The sequence below is a fragment of the Xyrauchen texanus genome, chromosome 10 (assembly GCF_025860055.1).
Source record: "Xyrauchen texanus isolate HMW12.3.18 chromosome 10, RBS_HiC_50CHRs, whole genome shotgun sequence".
Lineage (NCBI taxonomy): Eukaryota > Metazoa > Chordata > Actinopteri > Cypriniformes > Catostomidae > Xyrauchen > Xyrauchen texanus.
Window position 1 is genome coordinate 5,361,684 of NC_068285.1, and position 12,609 is coordinate 5,374,292.

At 42.1% G+C, this 12,609-nt stretch overlaps 1 pseudogene; it reads left to right on the forward strand.

Annotated features, from left to right (window-relative positions):
* The window catches only part of LOC127650408 (zinc fingers and homeoboxes protein 2-like), a 23,472-nt pseudogene extending 10,863 nt beyond the window's left edge, over positions 1-12,609 (forward strand).

Below are 12,609 nucleotides of genomic sequence, written 5' to 3' on the forward strand. Positions count from 1 at the left end.
TTTCCAGTTACATTGTGTCTCCAGTCCACAAACAGCAGGCAGTTTAAATCATCATGGTGCCGTCCCGTGGATCCTCTGGAACACTGAACCCAGAACAGTCTTTTGAGACATTTATGATGCGGACATGAACATGAGTTCAATTAACCCATCTAATGTCATTCACGTGTGTGCACAGCGCAATGTCCTCTGTGTGTGTGCTGATGTGATGTGTGAATGAGAGCTGAAATCATATGTGTGACCTTCAGTCCTTGAGTGACATCTCACATCAAACTTCTGTGATCATTTCACATCAATGCAAACCGTTTCATGTTCCCCTGCAAGAGCTGTGAGCTTCTCTCTCTCTGTCTGTGTTGGGTTTCTCTCTGGAATGCTTGAACTCATGAACCCTCTGTGCAAAGACTGTCATCATGTGAGAGATTCTCCACTAGAGACTTAAAGGGGTATTACTTCTTTAATTCCCCGAGGTCTTGTACCAAAACACTCATAACTTATAACCCTTTTTCCACCCTCTGTCTGACCCTTAGGATTAAGTAGGCTATTGTACTTTTAAGACGTAATTTTTATATCATTGAAAATAAACTATAGCTGTGATTCAAGCATCTGCAGACCGCAGGTGCTACACACACACACATGGATACACACACACACACGGATACACACACACGGATACACACACTCACACAGACACACACACACACAGACGCACATATACTCACACACACACACACACACAGATGCACATATACTCACATACACACACACACTCACACACTCAGACACACAGCACACACACACACACAGCACAAGCTTTCACACAGTTCAACACATTTGACTTATATTAGTAGTTTTTCTATGATAGTATTTGCAAGAATAATAAAGTTTTTGCAACAATACAGTTTTGGATGCTCACTCGCGTATTTATGGAGTGTGTGTGCGCGAGCGCGAGTAACAGGCTGCAGTTCACTTCACGGCCACAGGTGTCACTAATAACAAGCGTTTCTGAATCTTACGTACTGCACCTTTAAGTGATCAGTGAGGTAATCAGGACTCAGTAGGAAATACTTTATTATTCTTGCAAATACTATCATAGAAACAATGATGTAACCTACAAAGAGATTGAACGTGATCCACTGGCATCATGCTGACAGATGAGGTAACATCGTTAAAATTACACCGATTGTTTTACTACAAACTTTGAGAATAAACTAAAACTACTGATCAGCTAGCATAGCATACTGATCCACACATACAGCGACACACTAGCGAACTACACCAGACACTTTACTGTTGCACTATTGTATGTTTTATATGTCATATGTTGCAAGAAACCAGCATATTTGCTTAAATTGATCCTTGCGATTCATCAGCGTTAGCAGGCAAGATCAAGTTAGCTAAAGTGACACGGATCAATCCTTATGCAAGCCCGTAGGCAGGGGGGGTTCGGGTGGTTCGAACGAACCCCCCCTCACTGCCAAAGGTCCAGAATTTAAGTCGTTTTTATTTTTATTTATTTATTTTTTTATGTGATCATCATTGTTTTAATCAATGCTTGTGACAAATATTCTGGATTGCTGTTTCAAATTAATATGATTTAATATTGTAGCTGGACATGTGTGTGTGTGTGTGTGTGTGTGTGTGTGTGTGTGTGTGTGTGTGTGCGTGCGTGCGTGCGTGCGTGCGTGCGTGCGTGCGTGCGTGCGTGCGTGCGTGCGTGTGTGCGTGCCGCGCGTGCAGTTCAGAGAGAGTTCTCGCAATACACTTTTCAAAGCAACGGTGAAGAAGCATCGCCTCTGAATGATGGGGGGGGGGGGTTATATATATATATATATATATATATTTTTTTTAATTAAAATTTCTATATTTTATACACTCAATAGTCTACAATATAATAGCCATATAAACGTAGCGTAATTAATAATAAAACATAGTTGGATATTCAGTGATATCGGCTGTGCAATATCGACTTTTGTGATTGGCCAATACCGGCAGACTGGAGCCAATGGAAATGCTTCTCCTTCGGTGCGCATCTTATTCCTCTGAGAACTTCAAATCAGACCGCTTGAGGTAAATTATCTGGAATGATTTAATTGATTTACGATGCCTAGTATGTGAGAGTGTTATGTCTTAATGTGAGTTAGTCTGAGTGTTTTTTATGCGTGTCATGTTATCCTTTATTTATTAACTGTTATGAGTTTATTTTGCACCGATTCACTGATAGTGTGAGGATGTATGAGGTCACGAGTATGTACTAGTTGAGCACACATTCATGCGTAGCAGCATGGGAGAGGACCGCTTGTCATCCCTGGCCCTCATCCATACACACTATGACATGGCAGTCAACCTGGATGAAGCTGTGAACATATTCTCCAAATTGCACCCAAGAAGATTGGAACTGACCAGTGTATGGCGTTTAATTTTGGACAAAACAGCGCAAGTGCATAAACACCGCGCGCAAGTGAATTTCAACAGTGTGAGCACATGACACAGCTCGCACGTAAAATTTAAACCGGCAGAACTTGCAAATCACAAACTCGAGCACAAAAAATATGATTGTGCACACAAATTAACAAGTCCCACACACGCGCGAGTTTTTTCTGCACACAAGTCGGTTTTGACACTCAGGGGCGGGGCCCAATCCTTTCTGTTAACAAATGCTATTGGCTGCTGACCAAATACTGTATTGATTGGCTGCATCTCTTCGAATCTCTCATGATTGGCTGTTGTTGGACGAGAACAGACAGAAAGCGGGAACTTCTTATTTTTGACAAGAAAAAAACATACAAAACTCTCTTAGTGGAGAAATAAGAAATATACATCAATTGGAACAATACAATTATTGTCAGTGTAAATGAAAAAAAAGCGTCCCCTACACAATACTGAACAACAAAAAGCAAACAACAAGGGGGTATTGGTTTAAAAAAAAAAAAAAATCACTTTTAAACAATGATTTCATATTAATTATAATGACCCTGTTATTCCATATGGTGGATCCATGGGGAGAAAGATGTGGGTGAATATAATTTTACAGTATTGGAGAAGTTGTTTGTGGAAGTTTGATAATTTAATAGGAATCTTAGATACCTCAATCACATTTTAAAAGAAATCCAGGCCCACCTATTTTATTAAATAGAAATCCAGAGATCTATCATATAGAGTAAGTATGATTTCAACCATTTACCCTTAAATGCCCCAAACATTGATTCAAAGTCCAAGGCATTGATACCACCCTTATCATTCTCTTTCACTAACTGTGATTTCCTAATATAATGGGTTTTATTTTTACAAAGGAGGGAACTGGGAAGATTGGGAATCGGATGATGGCACACAGTAAAGAGGTTATGGTTTCTTTCTAAATTCCTCCTTAATTTCTTTTAGCTGTGAGATGTTTTGTGCTTTTATATATATATATGTGTGTGTGTGTGTGTGTGTGTATGCACAAAACATCTTACAGCTACAAGAAATTAAGGAGGAATTTAGAAAGAAACCATAACCTCTTTACTGTCTGCATAATCCTTCCTATTGTCTGTCTGTTCTCGTCCAACAACAGCCAATCACGAGAGATTCGAAGAGATGCAGCCAATCAATACAGTATTTGGTCAGCAGCCAATAGCATTTGTTAACAGAAAGGATTGGGCCCCGCCCCTGAGTGTCAAAACCGACTTGTGTGCAGAAAATAACTTGTGCGTGTGTGGGACTTGTTCATTTGTGTGCACAATCATATTTTTTGTGCTCGAGTTTGTGATTTGCAAGTTCTGCCGGTTTAAATTTTACGTGCGAGCTGTGTCATGTGCTCACACTGTTGAAATTCACTTGCGCGCTGTGTTTTTGCACTTGCGCTGTTTTGTCCAAAATTAAACGCCATACCAGTGTACTAAATCCATAAGTGTCAAGACAAATACAGCAACAAGCAAAGAGGCATTGACAGAGAGTCAAGAAATGATGATGAGAAGAATTATTATTAATATTTCAGTAAAGTTTATTAAATCTATTCTGTTGTTAGTGTGGTCTTTAAACTTATGAACTGTGTATAGACAGGTGCTACATGAGGAAGCATTTGACAACAATGCAGTAAATATTTTAGGTGCATCAAAAAGCGTGCTCGTTAACCAGCAGACAAGCTAATCCAGCACAAATTAGTGCATAAAAGGTCACCAAAATGAAGTATTTGAACCTCATAATTAAATACAAAAGGAGGAGAAAAACTGCAAAAAGGTCCACTTTTTGAAAAAAAGAACCCCCCCTTTCAATAGGCTGGCTACGGACCTGTTATGGCACATCATTTCACATGCTTTGCAGTTCTGTAAGTTTACCTGTCCAATAAGAACAATTCAGGGGCTGTTTTGATCCTCAAAGCTCGAAGGTCCCTCCAGGAATCAAATGCCCTGCCGATGTTCACTCTAACTTTCACTCGATCACGTTTCCGCTGACCCAGACGGGATTCAGTAGAAGGCTCTCGGGAGCATAAACGTCACATCCTTTGGATTTTACTGGAAAAAGCGTCCCGCTCCCTTCACATGAAAATCAGTCGACAGGCTTTAATAGGCAACCTAGGAAGTCCAGGAAGGGCTCATTTTTTATGCTGTGTTACAAGCAGTTCACAGATTGGCCAAAAATGGCAAATATTACATGAAAACTGCTGCATACTGCACCTTAAATATATCCAAAATGTTGCCCTTCTTTCTGACAGATAAGAAAGAAACAAGAAAATAATTTTAACCCAGCGCATCAGTTTTTGTCTTCTCTCTCTCGCTGTGTGTGTGCGCATGCATGCCCTATTGCCGGTATTAAAGATGACTTCCGGCAATCAGATCACAAGAAGATACTGTACATGATAATATGCCTCTCTTTTGACCAGTTGTTTTCAGATGTCAAAGAGAGGGTCTCTGATTTCATGACTGCATACATCAGTCATTACCTCAGTGTTTTACTTTATGATAATAGAATGGCAAAAAGTACAAGAACAAAAAGAAAGTGCAAATAAGGGCATATCGTTTCAGCCAATTATGCTAGCATTAAATCTAAGCACAAACATTATGTTTAGAGCAGAAATCCCAATTATTTTAATGGAGTAACTGTAATGTAGCTTCAGATATGACCCCCTTTAAATCAATGAAAATCTCAGAAGCATTAATACTTAATTATACCCATTAATCCCCATCCATTAATTGGCTCTATCACTCTACTCTCTCCTCTCCACCAACAGCTGGTGTGTGGTGGGCGTACTGGCACACTATGGCTGCTGGCGCATCATCCAGGTGGATGCTGCACACTGGTGGTGGTGGAGGAGAGTCCCCAGTTCACTGTGAGTAGTACTTTGAGTGTAGTTTCAGAAAAACACTGTATGTGTTGAACTTTCATTCATTCATTAATATATACTCACAGTATGCATTTTCTCTGGGTATTAAACCCATTTTGGGCCACCATCTTCAACCAGTTCACCATAATTTGATGAATGTCATTGGTAATTATGCTCCAACTTCTATAGTTAATGAGTTAATGTTCTCTGTACAGGTGAGCTCTATGTGACGGGTCTCAATGACACCCTGTCTCCCAGCTGATGCTCCCTGCCTGCGGGAGTCACTTGTGCCACTTGATCAAATGCTGGGCATTCACTCTGATCCACCCACACCCCACTAAACTCCCCACCAGACCATCACCAGACTCTTCATGTCAAGCCTAAGAAAGTCATCAAAGCCCTGCATGGTCTGGACAACCAGTTCAACTGCAGGAGACTCTGTGGAAATGGATCTATCAGCTGAATCTCTGCTGGACAGACGTTCACCCGTGCCTCCCCCTGCAGACAAACACTGGGCATCATTGAAAGACGAGAAAGAGAAACAGTTGGATGGGAGGACTAAATCTGAGCTGGGTACCTTCTACACCCACAACCTCAATGAATTCAGAGAGCATGAAGACTCACCTCTGTCTGAATGTCCACTCAATACCATCTACCTGTGCACCACCAGCCAGTTCAGTATCCAAGCCTTTGACTCCCTTTCATACCATAATAAAATAGAGCACCCAGGTGAGAGCCATGTCAAGTTCAAGAACATCAAACTGGATAGCCAGACCATAATGGAGCAAACCGCTGAGGGCAAAAAGGAGTCTGTCTGTCGGAAACCTTTTGACACTACATTTGACTTACAGTTGGAACCGTCAATCAGTTCAGCTCCTGAAGACATTGGAAAGACACCAATGGACAACAGCAAAGGTTTGAAGAAAGAACTAGCGGTGGAGAATGTGCTAGATGGTTCTGTGTTGAACGATGAGATCAGAACAGTGAGTGTAAATGGCACAGTCATTATTCCAGAGCCCATGTCTCATGTCACACCTCTGCTGCAACGGCCACCAAATCTCAGCACCACTCCGACAATCGCAGTTCCTCTTCACATCAGCAAGTATAACCCCATACTAGATAGCAACACCACCCTGATCACGTCCTTTAACAGATTCCCATATCCAACACATGCAGAGCTCTCTTGGCTCACTGCAGCCTCCAAACACCCTGAGGAGCAAATCAAGATTTGGTTCACCACCCAGCGTCTGAAGCAAGGCATCTCCTGGTCACCTGAAGAGGTGGAAGAAGCCCGTAAGAAGATGTTCAATGGCAGTATGCCACCTGGTCACCAGACCTGCACTGATTTGCCTTCTCTTGTTAGTGAACCAGTTATAGCTAGCCAGCCAGTTGCACAAAATGGTCAACAACTACTTGGACAGACCAGCCTTTTATCAAACAGCACAGCTAATGCATCAACAGTTACCTGTCAACCTGTCACTGCTACAGCAGTCAATCATACACCAGTTTTAAAAGGCTCTTTAGGAACTCTGTTGTCTTCGGAGCTCAAACGCCCTGTGGTCCCACAAACTGCAGAGCCCAAAGAAAGACCAAGCATGCCTCCTCCACTACTTCTACCCCCAGAAAGACTCACAATAGCAGAGATCAAGAGACCCACTGTTGCACCTTGTGTCCCACCCCAAGGGAAATTGCAGATGGTTCTTTCACTGGGTCCATATAAAGAGAAGATACCTGTGGCACCTCCCTCAATGTTGCCCAAAGAAAGGCTCCCTTTGTCACCGATAGTTTCCACAAATCTAAAAAGATCTATAGATCATAAGCTAATTGATAATAATATTTTAACTTCCCCTTCTGGTCCTAAAAACAAGTTATCATTCTTGGTTAATGATTTAAAAATGCCCTTGCCACCTGCTATAATGGCTCCACAAGTATACAGGCCAACCCTTATTCAGAATCCATTCCCTCCGCTGGCTGTCCCACCTCTATCCTCTGCCCCTACACCAATTCATGAGTGTAAGTCTTCCAAACCATCATCTGCACCAGTGACCCCATGCTCCAACAGTCAGAATGTCAATGGCATGCCCAGTGGAGATGCTAAGAATTGTTTTTTTTATCAAAATGCCCAGAATGATTCCCAACGCTCAAGTGAACTTACTCTTAGGGATCATCCTGTTCCCACTCACTTTCCTCTTCTGGAGAGAGTGAAGGGTAAAAGTCTTGGCCAGATGAAGCTTCTAGAGGTCAGTTTTCAGAGGAACAGTCTCCCATCCTATAATGAGGTTGACCACCTCATGATCACCACCAGACTGTCCAGAGAGGAAATTGAGAGCTGGTTCCTGGAGCGCAGAGCACTTCGGGATGATATGGAGCTAGCTCTGCTGAACTGTATGGGGTCTAAAAGGTGTCCGCAACAGTCTCGGCAGGATCTCGTGAACAGAGATCACAGACATGCTGGCACCTTTCCCTTCACACCAGAGTCTCTGGACACCAAGCCCATGAACCGTGTCTTTGTCGAAACCTGCTGGCCTTCACCAGCAGAGCTCGGACACCTGGAAGTACAAAAGGGCTTGTCTCAAACAGACCTTGTCCATTGGTTCAGAGAAAATCAGATGGCCCAGCAGAGTGGAATACTGGAACAGAAGATGTTGATTGGAGAGCAGAATAACACCTCAAAGCAGCCCAGCCACAAGGAGCAACTGCTTAGAGATGAGACCACTAAACCTAACAACCTAGAGATTGAAGACCGGTTCACCAACATGCTTAGGGAGAGCTGGCCAGACACAGGCAATGTGGGACTGACTTTGGGGATTGGAACCAGATCACATCAGCTGGTCTCAGACACAGATTAGCGGACAAAAGAAGAGGGAAATGGGGTGAGTTAGTGATGAAAAGATGTTAGCTGTGTCCCAAATTACGCACTATACACTGTGTACTTGCGCTATACACTATGTGCTTAGTCATCGAGTGTCATCTCAAATGGAACACTAAAATGTTTTAGTATGCGAAGCATTTGCCATTTATCAGCCGAAGGGAGTGTTGTTTCAAATGCATGTGATGTGTTGCCACTAGCTTTAGCACGTTAGCCAATCTCAGTCCAAAACTGAGTTCAACAGTCCATCCACTATCATAAATAACACATACTGTATATTTACACATGGTGGGGTATGGTAAAGAATTCAACGCATTTGTAAGGCGATGTCTTATTTTGCCGTAAATACTGTAAATTTAGCTATTATCACCATTACCTTATTTTCATTAGTGTTTTTTATAATGTGAAAGGTCCTACGACTTATATTCCGATGTGACTTAAATACATAATTTATACTGATGTTGGCTGGTTAAACGCCCTTTTTTCATAAAACATAAACAGAATATGAAAAACTGTTACATCCTATTGTTTAAATCAAATGCTGCCGATGAAATAAAGGCGAGATCCTGAGCTAATCTTCCTGGAGCGTATGTTGACATGCTACTGAGCGGCTGAAGGGAAGTTGGCCAAACGCTTCCGGCTCCTAGTGCCTACCGCATGCAACCTCTGATATCTTGGGGTGTTTTTCTCTCAACATTGACCAGGTGCAACTTAATTCAGGTGCGACTTTATTTCTGGAACAACGGTAATTATGATTGTTTTGTTGGGACAGCCAGATAACCGGTAGGTCGCCGTGAGCGCATGAAGTGTCCAACATTCCACACACAAGAAATACATCTGAGTACTCATAGAACACTTCTGTTCATTGCCTTTTTAGTATAAACGCACTACTTACACTACAAAATGGTACAGAATAGTCATTAATTACTAGACCTGTCAAAATAAACTTGTTAATGCATGCAATTAATTAGAAATGTTTAAAGCGAGTCATTACACTGATGCAATCAATGTCAGTGATAAAATAAAGGAGTTTTAATGCTATTTGATGAGCAAAGCAATCCCAGATGGGACTTGTCACATAAATAAAGATTTTTTAAGCCTATGTAAGGTGCATTTTAATTGCCACAGAAGCACGTCAAGTCTTAAATATCACAAAAATGCGGAAAGAGATGTTTTTGTTTGCGGTTTTCGTGTGGAGTGCCTGACTCATGAACGCAGCTTCACGACTGCTGTAACAAAGCGGAGAGCCACGGTCTGAGATTGTGTGGGATGAGATGTTATGAGGATTAATGCACATTCTTTCAGTTAGTCAGCCTCCCTCGTATACTTCTGGAACGGGTAATGTTTCATGAATGGTGCTCTTTCAGTGCATGTCTGTGTTTAGCGTTTGGAAGAGTTTGTTTGGAAATCTGATGTTATTTCTGCACTATTATTAATGATAGTTTTGTCAGGTTCCTGTAGCTCATGATTCGATTCCCAGGGAACACTGAGAGAACTGAAATGTACTGAAGAAATAATTCAAGTACAGTTAGAAGTACTAAGAATAGTACGACTCAAGTAAGAGTAAATAAGTAGCTTGCCGAAAAACTACTCAAGTAATTACAAGTTACTTTAAAAAATGATATGTTATATTCTGACAAAGACATGTTTGTTATTGAATGAAACGTTAGCTTCCTTTCACAAAAGATGCATTAAATTAATCAAAAATACTGCCAAAATAATAAATGGCTAATTATTAATATTACAGTTTGAATAATTATTTTAAGTGATTTTTATTCCATTTGTTCTTTTCCAGTGATGCAAACATGTACGGTGTCACCTGTTCCTTACAGAAGCATTTTAAAGTGCTAATTTAAACAAGAAAATGTTGCACAAATGTTGTGAGAGTGTTGTGTGAGTGTTGTGAGAGCGAACAAATTTCTCCTGAAATTCTATAAAGTGTATTAGTTTAGAGAGCTGAGGGGAATTCATGCAGGTCAAATCATCTCATTTGAGGGGGAGATGTATCCTGTAGCATGTGTTTACATTATGTTTTGTGATTTCTCTTTATAACATCACTTGTGCACTTTTGTCCTCTAGTGGGCGAGACCGCGCAGGGTAATACAGGACAGCACCGTGAGCTGTTACCCGCTAGAACAGTTTATTTTGCGTCAAACTACATTGTGTTCATGTCACCTCAAGTGAAAGTACTTCATCATTATGTAAACTTACAGTTGAGTGACAAATGTACTCGAGTAATGTAACAAGAGTAGTTGTAATCCATTACTCTGAGGAAATGTGCATATGTAAATATTATTATGTGTGATTTGGGATGCAGCAGTTGATTTTGGGATTAATACTGATACAGATTATATTGATGTTAGGGGGAAGAGTCCCGTACAGGACTGGTTTTTAATCTAATAAAACATTTAAGAACAGTTATAAAGAGTATTAAAGTAAAGAGTGACTCATTGGGTAGCTGTTGTTGCCATGGATATTTGGCAAAGAGATCTGAAATTAAGTTGCATTTTTGGGGAGGAACACTGTAAGATTATTCTGTGAAATGACCCGCACCTGATGAAAAGTGTGTTTTTGTCTCCTCAGATGAGACGTGTTGCTGCTGTCGTTTTAAGAGGACAAGAAGAAAAGCTTGAACACTTTCCAACCCAATCAGCACGTCTGCTTTATTCACACGAGCACACCGCCGTTACCATCCCATCAGACGCGCGAGATACGCTCAAGTGGGAGCGTTGTGGGAGCGTTGTGAGAGTGTTGTGGGAGTGTTGTGTGATCGTTGTGTGAGTGTTGTGAGAGCGTTGTGTGAGTGTTGTGGGAGCGTTGTGTGATCGTTATGTGAGATCATTGTGTGAGTGTTGTGTGATCGTTGTGTGAGTGTTGTGAGAGCGTTGTGAGAGTGTTGTGGGAGCGTTGTGAGATCGTTGTGTGAGTGTTGTGAGAGCGTTGTGTGATCGTTGTGTGATCGTTGTGTGAGTGTTGTGTGAGCGTTGTGAGAGTGTTGTGTGATCGTTGTGTGAGTGTTGTGAGAGCGTTGTGAGAGTGTTGTGTGAGTGATGTGAGAGTGTTGTGTGAGTGTTGTGAGAGCGTTGTGAGAGCGTTGTGTGAGCGTTGTGTGAACGTTGTTTGAGTGTTGTGAGAGCGTTGTGTGAGTGTTGTGTGAGTGATGTGAGAGTGTTGTGTGAGTGATGTGAGAGCGTTGTGAGAGTGTTGTGTGAGTGATGTAAGAGTGTTGTGTGAGTGTTGTGAGAGCGTTGTGTGAGTGTTGTGGGAGCGTTGTGTGATCGTTATGTGAGATCATTGTGTGAGTGTTGTGAGAGCGTTGTGTGATCGTTGTGTGAGTGTTGTGTGAGCGTTGTGTGATCGTTGTGTGAGTGTTGTGAGAGCGTTGTGTGAGTGTTGTGAGAGCGTTGTGTGAGTGTTGTGGGAGCGTTGTGTGATCGTTATGTGAGATCATCGTGTGAGTGTTGTGAGAGCATTGTGTGATCGTTGTGTGATCGTTGTGAGAGTGTTGTGGGAGCGTTGTGTGATCGTTGTGTGAGTGTTGTGAGAGCGTTGTGTGAGTGTTGTGGGAGCGTTGTGTGATCGTTATGTGAGATCATTGTGTGAGTGTTGTGTGATCGTTGTGTGATCGTTGTGGGAGCGTTGTGTGATCGTTGTGTGAGTGTTGTGTGAGTGTTGTGAGAGTGTTGTGTGAGTGTTGTGGGAGCGTTGTGTGATCGTTATGTGAGATCATTGTGTGTGTGTTGTGAGAGCGTTGTGTGATCGTTGTGTGATCGTTGTGTGAGTGTTGTGTGAGCATTGTATGATCGTTGTGTGTGTGTTGTGAGAGCGTTGTGTGAGTGTTGTGGGAGCGTTGTGTGATCGTTATGTGAGATCATTGTGTGAGTGTTGTGAGAGCGTTGTGTGATCGTTGTGTGATCGTTGTGAGAGTGTTGTGGGAGCGTTGTGTGATCGTTGTGTGAGTGTTGTGAGAGCGTTGTGTGAGTGTTGTGAGAGCGTTGTGTGATCGTTATGTGAGATCATTGTGTGAGTGTTGTGAGAGCGTTGTGTGATCGTTGTGTGATCGTTGTGTGAGTGTTGTGTGAGCGTTGTGAGAGCGTTGTGTGATCGTTGTGTGAGTGTTGTGAGAGCGTTGTGAGAGTGTTGTGTGAGTGATGTGAGAGTGTTGTGTGAGTGTTGTGAGAGCGTTGTGAGAGCGTTGTGTAAGCGTTGTGTGAACGTTGTTTGAGTGTTGTGAGAGCGTTGTGTGAGTGTTGTGTGAGTGATGTGAGAGCGTTGTGTGAGTGATGTGAGAGTGTTGTGTGAGTGATGTGAGAGCATTGTGAGAGTGTTGTGTGAGTGATGTAAGAGTGTTGTGTGAGTGATGTGAGAGTGTTGTGTGAGTGTTGTGAGAGCGTTATTGTGAGTGTTGTGGGAGCGTTGTGTGATCGTTATGTGAGATCATTGT